The 18,954-nt window shown below is 37.3% G+C and overlaps 1 long non-coding RNA gene across 1 annotated transcript; it reads right to left on the bottom strand.

Annotated features, from left to right (window-relative positions):
- Positions 1-1,822: 1,822 nt before the first annotated feature.
- On the bottom strand, positions 1,823-17,888 carry LOC102004602. The gene is made up of 4 exons (XR_260555.1): positions 17,815-17,888; positions 16,857-16,918; positions 2,689-2,904; positions 1,823-2,143 (listed from the first exon to the last, which is right to left on the bottom strand). It is a non-coding gene; the product is annotated as an uncharacterized LOC102004602 (long non-coding RNA).
- Positions 17,889-18,954: the final 1,066 nt, after the last annotated feature.

Genomic DNA, 18,954 nt, shown 5'->3' with positions numbered 1-18,954 from the left:
GTGTGGTTTTTGCTTTGTTTTTCTGATTTAAGTCATTTTAACTTTTTGGCAAACTGATCATAAATAACTCCAGTATAATCATGTTAGTAAAGTAACTGTAATTGGAAACAGAGCAGATCTCATGCAGAGGAGAGGGCAACAAACCAAGTAACAGCAGGAGGAGACCTGGGAGGAACATAAATGAGTTTAAATCTGCAGCGCCTGATTATTTCCATAACAAAGTGTTTATGAAATTATCAGGGTCTTTATGGGTCAACTAGCTGTTGTTTTTGAGAATTTGCACAAGATTTGACAGGACTCAGAAGACAGGAAAGGTGATTCTGCTTCAGAAAGGAAAACTGGGTTAATAACCTAGACTATAGAGTAAAATAGTTATTAACTTGGCTGGGGAGAATAGTCAGAGAAAGTCACACCAAAAATGATTTGGAAGATCTTTAAGGAACAAAGGACAGTGAGCAACAATGTGCCTGTTATCTTAAGTAACGAACATTAAGTAATAATTCAAACTCTGATAAAATCATGGTCATGATATATTAGGGCAGAGATGCAGATTTTAATTTCTCACAAATTTACTTAAGCTCCTGGATGACATTCTTTGTGAATATTGCAGAAATGGCAGCTATAGTACCTGCTTATTCATGAAGGAAATAAATGGAAAATGAGATTTACTCCTCTTCTCCCCAACAGTATAATTTCTAGATAAGCAAAGGGATGGGAGAGGGACCCTACCAAAGCGATATTATGGTACAGATACATATTCAGAGTTGGCATTCAAACACTTTGAGATTAAATCCTCATTCTGTTTCTTACAAATAGCATCATAAGGAACTTATACAATCTCCCCAAGATTCACTTTCTTCATCTATAAATTAAGAATGATAACAGAAACAACTAATGAAAAATAGAACTTAGTATAGTGCTTGTTGAATTAATGCTAACATTAGTAATTTAACAACTGATCAATCTATGTATCTTCCTAATACATTGTGAGTCCTTCAAGAATAAAGATTATAGATTTCTCTTCACATGACCGCTGTGTATAGTACAGCCTAACGCAGAGTACAAGCCTGGTATTATTATCAGTAGTTCATGGTTGGTGTTCATATTTCACACTTAAAAACTTACTTACATGGGCAGATATTCCCAGTAAATGGTAAAGAAAAAGAGTCAAGAATTGGACATGAGACAGTTGGAAGAGGTGTGAAGGAAAAGGATTCATCTCATCAGACTGGAGGGAAGGCCTGCTCTCCACACGTCAAGAAAAGTGAGAGTCTAACATGGAAACAGGTAGGTTAATAAAACGGCAGTAGAAGCAGGAACATAGGTGTGAGCTTTTTCTTGACAAAAGCACCAGCTCTTTTAGCCTCTTTTATACGTTCTATTGGGATCATAGATGTTTACAAGAAGAAACTGCAACATGCTGGTAGACAGAAGTACTATTACTGTACAACTATTTTATGACTAGGTAATAAATACAAAGCCTGGAGTCACATAAGGGCTTTTATACTTAGAAAAACTAAAGGGGAAATAAAAAAACCATCTATTCATTATTTCAGCAAAATCTGTGGAAGTTTATTGGGCACGAGGTGTGAAGGATGCAAACATACAGTCCTTACTTTATGTTCTGTCTGTCGGAAAATTGCAGTAGGCAAACATGTACCTAAAAGCTAGAGAAATGCCCCTGAGTCAGTGCCCTGAAGTGCCCTGAAAAGGAAATCTTAGAATGACAGACTTGACAGAGAAAGTGAGAGCATTGGTATACAAGGTGGATAGGTTATTGAGAGCAAAAGGAAGAGTGTCAGTTACCAACCTGAGCCTACACACAGCACCAATACTTTGCCCCCTTGCCTGGAGTATGTTGCAGCTCTGATCTAAAATTTAGAACTCTGTGTAGCTTTTGTGCAAGCTTACTGAAATTTCTCACTTTCAAGCTTAGGCTGTGTTAGGTAATGGAGATTGCTGAGTATTTGCCTTTATTGTGCTACCTGGCTTAATAAAAAGGAGGAGCATCTGACAGAGCAGTTATCATTATCAACTCTGGAAAAATCTTCAGGAATATTTCTCTGTGATTGATACTGTATTCAAGTATCCTTGAATTTTTTTCTTTGGCTTGAATAATGGGAAGCAGTTATGCTTACTGAATCTAGAAATGAAAGAAAACCCAGAGAATTAGACTTTTCACAATGGTGATGAAATCTGATAGGGATTAGAATAAACTTTGCTAGTATGTAAGGACAAATATTAGCATACTTAGAAAAGTCAAAGTAAAGAATAAGAGCTTATGTCTGCTATGTATTTAAAAATATGGTGAAAAATATATTAGAGCTATAGTACATTTAACAATCATACGTACTATGAATTGTTAAAGTTTCTTTTGTTTTTTTTTTTTTGTTTGTTTTTTTTTTGGTACTGGGAATTGAACTCCTGACTTTGCACTTGCTAGTCAGGTGCTTAAGCCACTGAGTTATATCCCCCTCACTGAATTGTTAAAGTTTGAACATTAGGGAGAAAAAAAAGATCACATTAGTTGGTAGAAAATCCAGTGGCCCACTGTGATGGTTGACTGATTGTGTCAACTTGGGTAAGAGAAGCTTAACTAAATCGACTCAGCAGTTTCACACCCTACAGTACGGAAGTCCCACCTTAGACCACTTAGATGGTATAAAGGGGAAATGAGGAAGGATGGACCTGCTTCTGTTTCTTCAGAAAGCTCCAGTCTTCACTTTCACCTTGGACATCATCTCTGGCTTCCAGATCAGACCCATTGGCAGCCTGATGTGAACTTGCAGGGTACCTGTAGTGAGCTCCAGACCTTGTACTGGATCTTTCAGTCTCCAGTGTACGGACACCCTCTGCATGCTTCCTCATCCAGCTCTTTCGTGTGCCTTCAATCAAAAATTAGTCCTGACAATACAAACAAAGATATCAGATTAGGCAACTGCTTTTCAAGATCCCAGAATATTTGCCCAAAAGGAGAAATTATTCCAGCTCAATCTTTCTTCATGGTGATACATCACAGCTATAGGGGTGCAGAGTGGAAAATAACTACATCTGCTGACTTCAACAGCCTCGGACAACATGATCTCTTCCTCAGCTATAGACAGAAAACTGGAAAGCCATTGCTTGAATATTTCCACATTAACTGAACTGTCCATCCTACCTAAAACACCCATCCTACCAAGTTCTCAACAGTAGCAATGAAACAGTGACTTTTGTTTCTACAAAATAAAAATATCCAAGGAAAGCTCTTCAAAGGGATCAAGGAAGTTCTGTGACCCCCCCCCCCCCAGTAAGTTTCAAGGCCCTATGACCACTTGGAATTGTTCTCCAAATACCGGCTCTCTATTTGAGCATAGGGTATATGGATTTACAGCTGATTGGCTTAGATTTAAGTGTGTTCTAAAGCTCATTCAACTCAACAGAGTGCATCCTTGAGACTATTAAGAGCAATCCACTGTATTGAGTAACATGAGCCTCTACACTCCAGAAATTTCAATCTAGTTGAGGAAAAAGATGCATATAGCCAGATTACTTTGACACAGGTCAAACTGAGCAGAGTAAAATGAGGCACAGATACTTAAACGAGTCAAGAGTGAAATTGAATCAATGTATGGAAAGCTTCTTGAAGGTTGGAATTTAAAAAATGTAAAATTCTTTTTTTTGGTAGCTTTTCATACAAAATGTACGTTCACTAAGGGAAATAGAAATAATAAAATAAAAGTCACATAATCCCATCACCTGAAAAAATTAATTTGAGCATTCGTACCAAGACTTTTACCTATATAAACATGAATACTCTTCTAAGAAAATTTAATCATCAGTGTATGTTCCTTGATTCCACCACTCCCCCTATACAATACATAATTATCAATTTTCCATGTCATTAGCAATTTCTATACAACAGATTGGTTCATAATTGTCATATTTCCTTTAGTTCTGATACTGACTCTAGCTGCTTAGATTTGAATAGTAAGAAAATTCTGGCACCATGTCCTAACCAAGTTAGGACTGCTTCAAGCCCTAAGTGATGTCTCTGTAAGTCTAGGTTATACTTCAAATGCCAAATAAGACTGTCTCCTTTCTATACCTCTTTTATTTCTCTTACTATTCTATGATGTAATTACAAATAAAATTTAACTAGTCCTATATTTTTGGGTATTTAGGTGATTGTCAAGTTTTTCCTAAAACCCATAATTCCCTGATGAATATCCTCATGCATATATAGTTGTCATTTGCATAGCTACATTGTTTTTAGTATACGTTCTGCTGAAGTGAGCACCACATAACTATGTTGTTAACAAAACCTTCTAGAAGTGGAACTAGTGAAGCAGAATATATGCAAAATTCTAAGGTGTTTTTTAAAAATTTTGTCAAATTATAGTGTAGAACGTTTAGGTCAATTTAAATATCCTGAAACTGCATATAAATGTACTAGTTTTCTTGCTTTATTTCTTATTCTAGATATTTTTAATTTTTTAAAGGTTTGTTCTCCAATGTGACCTGGTGCATGATCAGTTTCATAATGATTTAAGTAGTTCACCCTGAGACGCAACCGCAGAGGGTGGAGTATGTTGCAAGTGTCCCAGGCCCTCCCAGAAATCATAATATGAGGAGGATAATATCTTAGAATACCTGTAGCACATAGAACACATAAAGATCTGCTATACACTATCATTAATTGTTAATATGCTACACCAGTAGTTACCCATTTATGGTAGACTATCTTTGAATGTCTCAAGATAATTATTCATGTTCTGATTGTCTAATTCTGTCAATTTGCATTTTACATATGTTGACCCTGTGTTATGAAGGAAAAAAGGGTATGTCTTCTTGATGGACTGTTCATTCATTATTATTCATTATTATTTACTCACAATATCTCTATCTACTACTATCCACCCTCATTGTATTATTATTTACTGACAATATCTCCATCTATGTTGCTTTCTCTAAATAATATTTTCTATATCGTAATACAGCTTTGTATTTCGAGGTACCATAAAACTGGGTTTTTAAAAAGTCTAATCTGTCAATCCTTACTAGACGAATGTAATACATTTAAATTATTGAGATTTCAGCTATATTTGTACTTATTTCTAGAATCTTTTTTTGTTTTTGCTTTTTATTAATCTCTTGTTTCTTTTCTTTTTAATCCCTTACTATTCCCTACTTTCACAAAATATTAAATATTTCCTACGTAAAAGTGTACTGGTTTCTAATCTTAAAGTTGAATGTGTGATTAATCATAAAATGTTCTAACAAAGCCTTCATTATTCCACATCCTAATCGTCATTCTGAGACTAACAAGGTGACTGGTAGTATTATCATTACCCCAGTCTCAATGTTTTCTTTCCAATCTTATAAGAAGAATAATAAAAAGGGATTATGTATGATACATATATGTAGTAACTTCCCATGATGAATGCACTCATTTATTGCAATCATGTACAAGGAAAACATTAAAAAATTAATAATTTTTGTTTTAGCAGGCTGGGGATGCAGCTTAACAGTATAGCACTTGCCTAGCTTGCAGAAAGCCCTGGCTCAATCCCCAGCACCGCCAAACAAACAAACAAGGATTTTTTCTGTACAAATAAGCAAGGAATATGTTCTGAACATAATTAAATTTACCAAAATATTTGATCACTTGCCCTGTTTACCATATTTTCTTGTCCCCCTTGCCGTCTGTTCATTTTCCATCTTGCAACGTTAACTGGAGCGTATGAATTATGAACTCTTTGAGGCTAACAAGTCAGAAAATGTCACACATTTGATTCATGCTTGACTTGTAGCTTAGTTAGATACAAACTTAAAGACTGAAAATTATTTTCTATACATATACTGAAAATATTGCATTGCATTCTACAGCTCATCAGCCTAAATTATTTTTCTTTCCATTGCAGGGTTAGAGTTAGAGTTAGGGTTAGGGTTAGGGTTAAGGTCAGCCATTAGCTTTAATTTTTTTTACAATGACATTTTGCAATTTGATGATTTCATTTCTACATAAATTCATAGATGCTTAGAAAAATTTATAAATAACAGAACAAGTTTTACACATACATCAGTCACAAGTAATATTTTTAGAACACTTAGAAAATACAGACAAGAAGATGAAAAAGTCATGTATAATCCTATTACTACAATCAACTATGGATGCAAATCCTCCTTGTCCCTCCTTGGCTGTTTACTTACTTGTTATTTTATTTGTTATATTGTTATGATTGATACATTGTGTCAACTTGAGCAGTGTAGAGGCTTGGCTAAGTGGCTCAGCAGTTCTGCATCCTGGTCTGAAAAGGACATGCCCTTTCATGTTGTTCATTGTGTCAATTTGAGGAGTTTAGAAGGTTAACTATGTGACTCAGCAGGGAGCCAGGGTGCTTACTTTGTATTCATCCTGAGCCTGTGCAAGAGGAGGGCATGGAGATCATGTGAGTGCTACACACCCCCTGGTTGGGGGTAGCCTGCTTACGATATGAGGGAGGAGAGGAGGCTTGTTCTCCCCCACCTCCTTTCTTGCTTTCGTTGCTTTTGCTGTCTTGGGCCACCTTGAAGTGTTGCCCTTGTGCCATGTGCCACCCTGCCTTGGAGCCAGCTGATTATACACTGAAACTTCCACAAACTGTAAGCTAAATAAACCTTCTTTTCCTTAATTTTGGGCTTTGGGTATTTAGTCTCAGCAATGAGAAGAAAGTAACCAAGACATATATTACTTATTATTCACAGTTATTTCAATCCTATGAGTATTTTCTTCAGTTTGAGAAAATTTTTAACACCGATCTCACCAAATATTGCCTTTGTCATCTCTCAATTCTATTCTTCCTGTTTATTTATTTCCTTACTTGCCCTTTCTTTTGTGTTCCTCTTTTGTGTTTCTTTTTTTTATATTTCTTTCTGTGTCTATTCCTGAAGAATATCTTCCAATTTACTGATTTTTCCTCTACATTTTATTCAGTCTATTATTATAATAGAGGGTGGTTCCAAAGATGATCACAACACCACCTTGTGTGTCACAGGATTCTTGCAATTATACTTTATCATTCATGTCAGAAAAAGCCTGAGTCCGTGGTCCTTCCCCATGGGTCTGGGTCAATCCTCGAGTTGACTGACTGGTAGGCTGTGGCAGAACGGGATCTGTATTTACTCCAGTCCTTATAAAGGCCTGACACTTCTGTTTTTATACTCTCTCAAGCAAGCCAGCACTTATGTCTCAAAGAAGCATAGCAGCAGTGAATAACAAGGCATCATATGGAAGAAAAAAAACCACATGGTGGAACTCCAAGGCATGTAGAAATAGATTGCAGTCAGATAAGCCCAAGTGAGCAGTGGCCAGTGTCCTGGCCCAGTCACCCAGGGCTGCTGTTTTCAGAACTCAACAGATTGCAGTCAGATAAACCCAAGTGAGCAGTGGCCAGTGTTGTGGCCCAGTCACCCAGGGCTGCTGTTATCTGAAGTAGCTAAATTTTGCAATAGTTTCTTACACTAAATAAATAAATTTGCAATAGATATAATTGCACAATTATTCCAGTGATTATTTTTCATTTCTGAAATGTATACTCAAATGTATTTCTTATATACTTTTTACATTTTGTATTTGTCTATGTTAATTAATAATTTATTGCCTTTTAAAAATGTAAACTGCCTCATTGAGCTCCTTGATGATGCTAAGGGTACTTAGTTTGCATCTTTCTCCTCTGGAATACACTTCTGTTTTGAATGTGGAGGACTTTTGGTCCATCTGTTCTGGCATTCCTTTCCCTTTTCAGCATGTTACCACAATGGTAGGGGGGCCTGTTTCTGGAGATATTGTATATTTTGCTGATATGGTCACAAAGCAGGAGATGGCTTTGTTCAATTCCTGTTTTTTTGTGTGTTTTTTTGTGGTTTTTTTTGTTTTGTTTTTTTCCAGTACCAGGAATCGAACTCACGACCTCATGCTTGCCAGGCAGGCGCTGTGCCGCTGAGCTAAATCTCCAGCCCCTTCAGTTCCTGTTTTTATGGCTATGTCTGCTTCTCTTTCAATATCTATGGTAGGATGGAAAAAATTTTAATATTAAACTGGAATTTAAGCTAACGACTTCTGTTCTGTAAAAGAGGGTAGGGTACAAAGCATGATGTGGTATAATTTATGTTACAGAAAAAAATTAACTTATATATGACTATATTTTAACGTTAGAGACAGGTAAGATTTCTACTGAGAGGCAAGCCAAAAGATATGGAAGTCTAAACCACCCCACATAATCACAGAAAGAGAAGTAAGAAGTGCCAAAGGCCTCCTGGGCAAGAAAACTCTCATATGTCTGACAAGGAGTTGGAATCTACAGAAAAACTACCCCTGTCTTCTTGCTTTAGTCAACCTACTTTATTTATTTATTTTTGGTACCAGGACTTGAATTCAGGACCTTGTGCTTGCCAGGCAGGTGCTTGTGCCACTGAGCTATATAGCTCAAGCCCTCTCCTCTTGCTTTAATGTGAAACCTTTAGAAGTCAGCCACTGTCAAAATGTCTCCAGTGTGTGGTTCCAAAAGATGGCAAGGCAAAGAAGTTGAGTTCTATAAGTCTATCTCAATTTGTATGGAGAATAGGCAAGAGGAAAAGAGGTGAGATTCAAGAGATATGAAATGTTGAGAAAATTAAAAACTTAGTACTAGAAGGGACCATGGAATATTAACTCCCAGGGCTCAGTTATTTAAGAGGACCTGGCACTTCCTACAGAATGGGAGATTGAAGCAATTGTGTTTGAGAGTCAAAGAAGATAATAGCCTCCCCTCAAAACTGAGTTACATATTGAGAGAATTCTCAGTCCTAGGAGAATGTTACAGTCTCCTGTGGAGCCACTGATAAAAATGCTCAGTTTATGGGTTTATAGAACAGAACAGTTGAATCAGAACCTCTGCTCTTGGGACTTAGGTATTATTAATATTTAATGCTTTCCCTGGTAATTCCATTGCACACTCAAGGATGAGAACCCCTGGTTAAAGATGTGGAAGAATCTTTAAGGAATTTTTGCTTTAAATAATGGTCACTGGAAGAGAAGAAAGTAAATCAGATATTCTTAAAGATCGGAAAAGAGCAACACTGATGAAAGGCATAAGGAGATGACTCAATTCTGCAGTCATATTGAATGCATGAAATCATAAAAAAGTTTCCAAATTTGGCTAATGTGAGCACACCATTTTGCTTTCCAAAGGACAAATAAAAGACATTTGAAGATCGAATGGAAAGGAGAAGTAGAGGTCAATTTAGAGCACTTTTGAAAGATACATATTATAAGGGAACATGAGAGAAAGAAAGAAAGAAAGAAAGAAAGAAAGAAAGAAAGAAAGAAAGAAAGAAAGAAAGAAAGAAAGAACTAGAGACTGTAACAGGAAAAGATTATCCAAATACCTAGGAAGCACAAATTCTGGGCAGAGTCTTTAATAAGTAAAATACAAATATGAGTAGCAACACTCTGACTCTGCCTCACTCCACACTTATTTGTAACACTCATAAAATAAATGAAGGGGTTGAAAACTATGTTTATTCCAGAATGAAAACCACTATTTTACCTTTCTCTGTAAAAGGAAGGTTAGAGAACAAAAATTAATTATAGCATAAAATATATTTAGCTATAGTTTAATTAATTATTATTTATAAGTGACAATAGTACTTATGATTCCGCTGAAACTACAAGTTTCATAATATAGAATAATCAACAATAATAACTTTTTAAATGCTAGTAAGCAATTTACACCAATGTGTGAATCACTTCAATTTCTAGACTTAGAGTTTTGCTTTCTGGAGTGTAGATAGCCTGTCAAGACAATTATAGCTCTATTTGGTGATCAGAAGAAATTTACAGCATGAGGCCTTTGTCAAATCTGGGCTCTGGCTAGACATGAATTCTTCTTGGAAATCAACTTCTGTGACTTGGTCCTGGTTCTTCTCAGGCTCCAGTTTGAATCTCAGGTTAAGCAAGAACATGAAATCTCTCTAGCTGGATCCCAGGGCCTCTCTGGGCCATGAGGGAAATGTTGGGAGGAAGGTGGAAATGATAGCAGCTTTTCCCATGTGAAGTAACATGTCAGAATTACAATCCAGGATTTCTCCACAGATGTTTTTCAAGAAAAATAAATAACACCCTTTCAAAGGACATGTCTATATTTCACAAGAAGATATTCTTGTCTCCACAAAGCTCTTCTGAACTCTCTGCCACCCAGGGCCACCTGGATCTTGCCTATCCAAACGGACTTTTCTGTTTCCTTTTGGATATATTTGCCTTCCTAAGGAAGAAAAAAAATTGTCATTGTATTACAGTTTCTTACTGTCCTCTGTAGGGTTTTATAAAACATTGAAAGAGCTATTGTGGAAGAACAACCAACCATTCCTAACATACCCTGGAGAAAGGACATTCAAGGTTTCCTAGAGGAGGTACTGAGATGAACCTAGTGAACGGTCAGTCAGCTGTAGCAAGCCTTTGCCTCTGGGCTGGGAGAACACCTGGTGTACCGAGTCACACATGAACAGTGACCAACCTCTCAGGGTAGGCGTGTGGCAGATTCTGACCTTGTAAGAGAAATTCCTCAGTTAATAATTAAGGAGTCTTACCTGAAGATCAATTATCAAAAGTAAAACAATTTAATATTTGACAGAGTCACTCTTAAGTAGAATTTAAATAGAATTTCAGAATACCACTAATGTCCGTACTACCAGAGACCATATTTTACGGATAATGACAATATGTAGACTTCAGAACAGCCTCTGCTTCTGAGATTTACAATATTTTTCTGATCTTCACTAGTTTTGGAGTAATATCTATAAATTAAGATACCTCCACTGTCCTGGGTGTTATATATAACTTATCTTATTTGATCTCCTCACATAACACCATAATGTGAATATTCATGTTCTTCTTTACAGGAGAATTAATGGATGTACTGAAAGGTTTACTCAAAGCCATATAATTAATAACAGAACTAAAATTTTGATCTCTGATCTACTTGGCTCCAAATAGATTGGCTGAGATCCATTTGCATTCTTTCATTTACATATTATACTAGTTTCTGCATGTTTAAAGGAGATCACAATGATATAAGAAGGGACATTTTCAATCCTTTACACCAGCGGAATTCAATTCAGTGTTACACAAAGCAGTGAGATTACTGAAAAGTTAGCTGAAGGCAGTTGTGGATGAATATAGGGCTACAGAGAAGGTATATGACAGCATGCTCTGGTCTTAAAGGTGATTTGAGGGGGCGGGGCACTGCAGCACACTTGTTCTGTTTTACGATTAACAGGTCGTACATTATACCTTAGATTGGGCTGAAGATATAACTTTGCGAATATTAGGCTGAATTTATTAGGCTGACGCAAAACCTCAAAATAAGAGGAACCACATTACTGGGTGACACCAGCCATAGAAAAGAATCCCTGTTCTTTTCATATTGTGCCCGGTAGCAGAACATGGTAGGAGAAATTTAAAATACTGAAATGACTATGAGGCGGGGAAAAGAATAAATTGCAAAATCCTCATAGTGTACGTGAATTTATGACTAAATATAACAATAAAGTTCTTTATTTTATACAAATTGTTACTAAATTCCACTTCTGTAGTCAACACAGCCAGGTGCTATGTAGGTGAGCAAGATAAAGACAGAATACTCCCCCTCCAAGGGCTTAAAATAGAACTAGGAAGCAAGTCATAAAGGTAACAAGCAAGATGTAGTGCCTAAATGAGATGAATAAAAGATATGAAATTCAGAGAAGAAATAAAGAAATGGGGCCTGGAGTACTCATTCACTCAATATATTTATTGAAAGCTTCCTAAGAGAGCCAAACAAAGTAGTATAATCAGTAACAACTGGGAAGTCTATGTAAACCTGTGAAGTCATGAAATATTTAGTTAGGCAGGTAAAAATCCAAGAGATTCTCTAAACATGTAAACATTTAAAAGGCAGCAAGCATATAACAACTTTAAGATCTTTACATATTAACTCATTAATCATTACAAGAACTCAGTGAAGTGGTACTGTTGGTATTCTCATTTTACAGAATTAGAAATAAGAAAACTCAGAAAGGTTAAGCAGATTACTCCTTAAACCACACACACACACACACACACACACAGAAAGGAGTATAGCTAGCTTTCAAATACAGCACATAAAAGGTTTGACTTCTTTTGTTATACAGCTTCTCAGGTCTCTGTGTCAGGGAAGAACTGACTGTACAAAGAACAGAGTGTTAGCATGCTGTGGTACTAGTTTCCAGAAGTTTGAGTGGCATCCAGTTTTCTTATTTTGGGGGCTGTTAGCTATGACTCATCTATAAGGCAACAGCTCTTTTACTTACTGTGTATCCCGTCACCCAGAAGATTTGATAAAACCCGATAGCTGAACTCAGCCCCAAAGTGTTCACATCAGTGGTTCCAGTATGGACCCAAAATTTGCATTTCCTAGCAAGTTCCAATGTGGTGAAGGTGCTGCTGGCCTGAAGATTATACTGCAAGAAACACTGGCTGAGAAAACACATTCCCAACCTCCCCAAAATCTTATATCTGAAGCTTTCTATCAGTGAGCGTAGAACTGGACACCACTCTTTCCACATCTCAGAAATCTCAAACTCACCATGTCCAGAACTGAAATGACTATGTTCTTGTTGGAAATATACTCTTCTGCTTATGTCACCTCTTTAAATAATGGCAAAAGCTAACATTTAATGCTTTGGAAGCATCCTTAACTATTTTCCCATCTGCCCACATCCAATCAAAGCACTATGCCGTGTGGATTTTCTCTCTCAACTATCTTTCAATAAATGTTCATTAAACAGTATTGTGTTTTAGACTGGATTCAGCCTGAAAGATGTTGAATATCCAAAAACATCACCACCAGATGACTTCCCCCACTGCAGTAACAGATAACATCACCTTGACACTCTGCAGTTCTAGAAGAGAGAGTGTTTATAGGATTTAGTAGTCTGGCTCAAGTCATTTAAAAACGGACTTTCAAAGCAGGAAATGGCCAGACATTGAGCAAGTGTAACGCCGTAATTGTTTTGGGTTGGTCATCACAGCAAGTTAAAGAGCTTGATAAGTAAACTGCTAGTTGATAAGCAAGTTGTTTGCCTAGGTGAGCAGAGTGTCATCTCAGATAAATCGATTTGCAGGAATTACCTGAGGCAAATTGTGCAGCTATGTATTGGTTTGCTGCCTTATCTTTCTTGGGCAAATGTTTCCCAGGACAAAATGCTAATTCCTGTTGACACAGGTGGGCTCTGTTCTTAGTCCTAATAACTATGTCATGTTGACTGATGGAGGTCATCGTGGTTATCAAAGACACTGTACCTGAGACCTAAGGAACTTATATTCTTGTGCACAGGCACTGCCAATTCTAATTTATTTTATAAAGTACAAAGTGTATAGGAAAGAAAAAATATCTGGATCTTCTTATGGAAGCCTCCACAGTAGAAGTAGCACAGACTTTCAGTGGATAAGGGGATGAAGATACTCAAATCCAAGGAGAGGAAGGATAACATGGAAAGCTGCTAGATGTAAGGCATCACAACATCATCTTTTTCATACCTGTGCCCCCAGGTTCTGGTTCAGGCATTCATCTCTTTTTCTAATTATTATAAATGTCCACTAGCTGATCTCACTGTTCCCCATCTTGTATGGCACATTCTACTTCACTATGCTAAAGCTGTGTGTAATGCAGGCACATTATATTCAGCTCATGGGACAATCGCAGTGCTTCTCTTGAGAAGGGAAAAAGACGGTCAGCAAAGCACTGGGTCTTTCTAGGTTGTGTGGGTCCATAGAGTGGCTCCTTTTGCTGCTAGATCTCTCATAGGAAATGTATAAATGTCTGGGATTCTGAGGTGGAGGGGTGATACCCACCCTTCTTTTCCACTAGCAAACCCAAATGAATGAGAAACCAAAGGACATCCAGACAGGTCTTTATGTTAGGTTTCCAATAATAAAATACAGTGTATACAGAATGTCAAGGGAAGGTCAGGAAGAACTTTGGGTGATTTTGTGACTTTTATTTTATCTAATTCTTACCCTTATAAATGACCATTTCTTACCCTTATAAACCTCCCTGGAGCCCCAGCACGCTTCCGTATGGATATTCCCTCAAGGGACACTGCGCGCCTGGGTTCTCTTCCTTTTACTTCATGCTGTCCTCTTCTTATTTCCTCCAGGCTTGGAATTTTTACTTCCTCTTCCTCCTCTCTTCTCGGATGGTAGACTTTCTTCCAACAATTATTAGGCCTCTAGTCTCCTATTAGTTCTTAGTCTGAACATTATACTATGAGAAATGCTGATTAAGAAAATATGCTACCAACCTCTCCTACAAATCTTACAGCGAAAGTCTTTCATCACTAAGCATAGAATTTGACATCTCTATTTCCACATCCCACAGATCCTAAGACCAGGATGGTCTCATGTTAGGGCTTCTGGTTTTCAGTTGGGAATTTACCTCTACAGCCAGTAAAGAGGAGAAAGGGCAGTTCTATTACTGAGAAGAGGAACAAATAGACTGAGTTTGATTGCCTACTTTGCACTGTAGCTTGATTTTAGTTTTCTGTTCTCCTTTTTTTAAAAAAATCCATATCTTGCAAAAGTCAATCTCCAGCCAATAAATCACCACATGCAAATATGAAATTCATGCCCCCTCTTCTAGAGTACTGTTTAATTTATTTCACGTTTTTAAAAACTGTGTCATTCTCCTTATCAAGCTGAGCAGCATTAGAAAATCCTTTTCCCATTAATCTAGCTCTGGGAGGTATCTTATTCAATCACCTCTTCTCAATTCTTGGCCACATTTCCCTCAAATGCAGTGCAGAGAGACAAGGACAGTCCTGCGACCTATCTCACCACATAAGCAAACTACTTAACACCCTCTGAGTTTCTTCATTGCTTGGAAACAGAACACATGCCTACTCCCCAGAGAAGCCACACCTGAACCCCAACCAATTGCTGCTCCGATTCATCAATGCAACTTTTCAGGAGAAGCCGGACATATGGGGATCTCAGTAAAATGTCTCTAGTTTTAAATCTTGGCTGACATAAGTAAAATAAAGCAAAAATAAACAGAAAATTCATCACCAAGATAATGTATATTTTCATCATCTGGCCCAAATTTCTTATCAAAGTAAAGAAGCAGGTCTTTGCCTCTCCTCCTGCCTCATCTCAATTTATCTTCCACAAAATAACTACAATAATATTGTAGTTTAATTGTGGAATATTCCACAGTGATTTAGATCCCAGGTTTATTGCAAGGTGGTGGAGCTTTGAAGAGGTGGGTACAGAGGGAGGACTCCAGTCACTGAAGATGGGCTCTTGAAGGATATGGTCACTTCTTGGTCTCTTTTTTGTTTTCTAGCCCTGTCTTGTGCTGTCAAAATCCCAAAGCCAGAGGGGTCAACTCATCATGGATTGAAATGCCTACAATTGTGAGCCAAAATAAACTTTTTCTTATTATAAATTGATTACCTTAAGTATTTATATAGTGATAGGAATAGAAACATCTTTTAGAGTTCTCACTTCCTATGTCTTTGAAAGTATGTTTTTCTTCTACCTGAAATTTTTTCACATATATTATCTATCTGGCAAATTCCTATTCCTTTATCAAAGCCCTTTGGATGTTCCATCTCTTCTTTGAAGCCTACCTGCATCAATGAATCCCCCAAAACTATTCTCTCTGCTCTGTTAATTCTATCTCATACACAATGCTGCTTTTATTATTAGCTTTCATTTATTGAATACCTACTTTGTTCCAGACACTGTGAAGCAAAAGAGTTTTAGGAAGAGCAAAATACTTCTTTAGAGCTACAAAATTAAAACAAGAACCCAGACTGTAATCAAGAGCTGCCTCCAAATGATATGCATCATCCACTGCCAGGTTCTACATCCTATTTCTACATGAATTATTTGTTTGCATTCATTCCCCTTCCCCCTTAACTGGGATTGCCTGACAATATAAACAATGTTTTATTCATCTTTGTATCATTACTCTCTGGAATATAATATGCATTCAACAAATGTTTGCTGAACTGAAGTGGACGGTGTTTTAAATGCAAATCATATTAACTTTATACAATATTGCTCTATCTTCATTTCATTGATTATTTCTTGGTATTTATCTAGCTATATTGTTTTCATCTTGAATCATTAAAATAAGTCCAATGTGATTTTTTCAAATTCATTTCACTCCAAAAGGATAACGAAGCCAAAGGCAGGATTGTCGTCATTTTAATAGCAGTACACATGATTCGAGCAATTACTTTTGAGGCATGCTTTAGGAAGCAGAATATTAGCTCACTAGCTCCTAAATTCCAAACCTCAGTTTCACAAGAAAAGATCTCAATTTGGGAAAGAAAAATCATTTATTTTAAGCAAATTTATTTTACCTATATTTAGCATATCCTCTACATCCTGAAAAAATTTATAGATGGGATATAATTGTGAATATGTTTTCTTCTATATACTGTGCTGATATGTGTACTTTATGTACAGCAAAATGACCCTAGATAGCTACATTCCAGCAAAGAGGAACAAATTTGTGCTCAACCATTTAAATTTCCCCTTGAGTTTTCCGCAAAATACAGTACATGGCCTGAAGGAAGGAGAAAGTCTGACTTGATGAAAACTCTCTGGTGGATGTGTAGATGGGATCTATGAACGAAATCTTAATGCGCCAGACTGAAATCCAATATTTAGTTATCTTTTCTCTGTCCCAGAGTCCCCAAGGAATCCAGCATATTCTTATCCGTAAGGTTAGCTAGAAATCTTATGATAAGAGAAAAGAAAAATGGGGATTGGGGTGGGTATCGACTAAGACGCTACTCAGAGTACCAGGAGATCATACGGAGTTTCTCACCACCACTTCTGATCAAGCATCTCCATGGTGGGCTGACTCCCAGCTCCCTTTTTGAATGGTCCCTGTCACAGAAAGAAAAAAGTTTTATTCCAGTGGAGGACTTGGGTAGAGCTCCCTTGGGGTCATTCATTTCTGAGACTGAATTGCATTTTATCTGAATAGATTACTTCTGAGAGAAGAGATTTGCTTTGAAATTTTCTAAGCGTAACTCTCTTGAGACTCTATAAAATACTTCCATCTCTACATTTTGGTAAAAAGAAGTAAGGGCAAATATCATACCTCAAAAATGGAAAATGAAATTCTTCGGGAGTGTGTCAAATATAACTATTCTCATTACGATATCACAGACAAATGTCCTCCTCCTATCCTTTACTCCCAGGGCCTGAGTAAGGTAAGAGCTGTCCCCAGCCTACCTATTTAGTCCCCCTCATGGGTGACAAGAACGTCTCACTCAGTCTTTTATCTCCTTATCCTGTTCTGAGAATGCCCAGAAGGGAAGTTACCTACACATAATCAGAGTCATGCCAGGAACACTGTGTTCTCACTGTTCTAAAATTTTATAAACTAAGAGGCAGAGGAAGTCCTGTTCTTTGAGAGTGAACAAAATGCAGTTTCTCCAGATGTCTCAGCAGTCTTCTGTGCTCCCAGAACTTCAGTGTCTGTGCTACTGCCTGGAGCGCCTGGTCTCCTCGGCCTGCCTCCATACTGACTGTGCTCCAAAGCCCTTGCTGAGAAGCGCCTTGAACTTCCTACACAGTGTGATTGCCACCGTGAACCTCCCTGCTTTAGCGCAGCAGTTCTCAACACATGGCCCAAGCAATGGCAGCATGATCATAAGCTGGAAACTTACTAAAACTGCAAATTATTGTGCCTCAGCCCAGAATTCACCAGCCTGAATTCCTGGTGTGCAACTTACAGATCTATGTTTTAAGAAACACTAGTTGATTCTGAGGCTTACCAAAATTTGAAAGTCACTCCTTGATAGCAAAACTGTTCCAAGTGTGGTCCTTAGATCTTAACACCATTGTGACCTGGAGGCTTATTAAAATTCCAGTTCTCTAGTTGTAGTCTGAACATGTGGAACCAGAGCCTCAGAATTCTGTTGCAACAAGCCTTCTAGTTGATTCTCATTACAGGCGTAATTGGAGATTTACTCTCTTAAAGCATTTCTGTTTGCTTTTACTCACTTCTGGGCTCCTAGTCTTATCTCTTTTTAGCATAGAAGCATGGAGTTTAGAGACCCAAGTACCACAGTTCTTTCTAATACATTTATCCCTGTCCTTTTACCTTCTCAATGAGTACCCGTGCTGCTCAAGTTTTTAATGTGATGGGTCAAACACTACTTTGCCGGGTCTCGATTATCCTAACAGATCATTTCTTCTCATAAAGGATATTACTTTCAAGAGCCCAGTGGCTTCTGTAAGGATACTATGACATCTAGGAAGGTGTTGTGTGCTCAGAGCACTAAGAAAGCACAAACAAAATTTCCTTCTAGTGTAAGAACTATGGAGATAGACTGTCAGATCACACCAGGAACACTGATGAGTCTCAACACTATCCAGAACTCAACCAGAATGCCCTGTTACACATTCAAGGATGGAAGAAATATTTAGAAAGGAATTGCCATATGTGAAGATGCTGGTTTGGTTTGATTTTGAATATTATATTTGCTGAGATGGCAAATTGTCCACAGAAAGAGAAAATATAAAAATAACATGAAGCAAGAAAAGAATTCACTATGTCTCCTATTTTTGTTTCCACAAAAACACACACAGAAAGGCATGGATTCAAAGTAACCCTGAGGGCTTTGCGAACATCCAGAATATAGAATATTGATTTGGAAGGTTTGAAGGACTGCTTCAAGGGCAGACATCAGATAATCATGGGAAAGATTAAACAAAAAGAGGGTCTGCTCTGAATGAAGAGAAGGCCACACAAAAGTTGGGATTGGGTCAGCATGAAGAATTTCACTTCGTTCCCGGTACCGGAGAAAAACCAAAAAAAAAAAAAAAAAGAATTTCACTTCTTATAAGCAATTTAATGATAAAGCATTAGTGATATAGTAAATGAAGAACCAATAATAAATTAATATTATTTT

This window comes from Chinchilla lanigera, unplaced genomic scaffold, assembly GCF_000276665.1.
Source record: "Chinchilla lanigera isolate Chin_1 unplaced genomic scaffold, ChiLan1.0 scaffold00017, whole genome shotgun sequence".
NCBI classification, from domain to species: domain Eukaryota; kingdom Metazoa; phylum Chordata; class Mammalia; order Rodentia; family Chinchillidae; genus Chinchilla; species Chinchilla lanigera.
The sequence above is the reverse complement of the archived record's forward strand: the minus strand, read 5'-3'. Positions and strand labels throughout refer to the sequence as shown.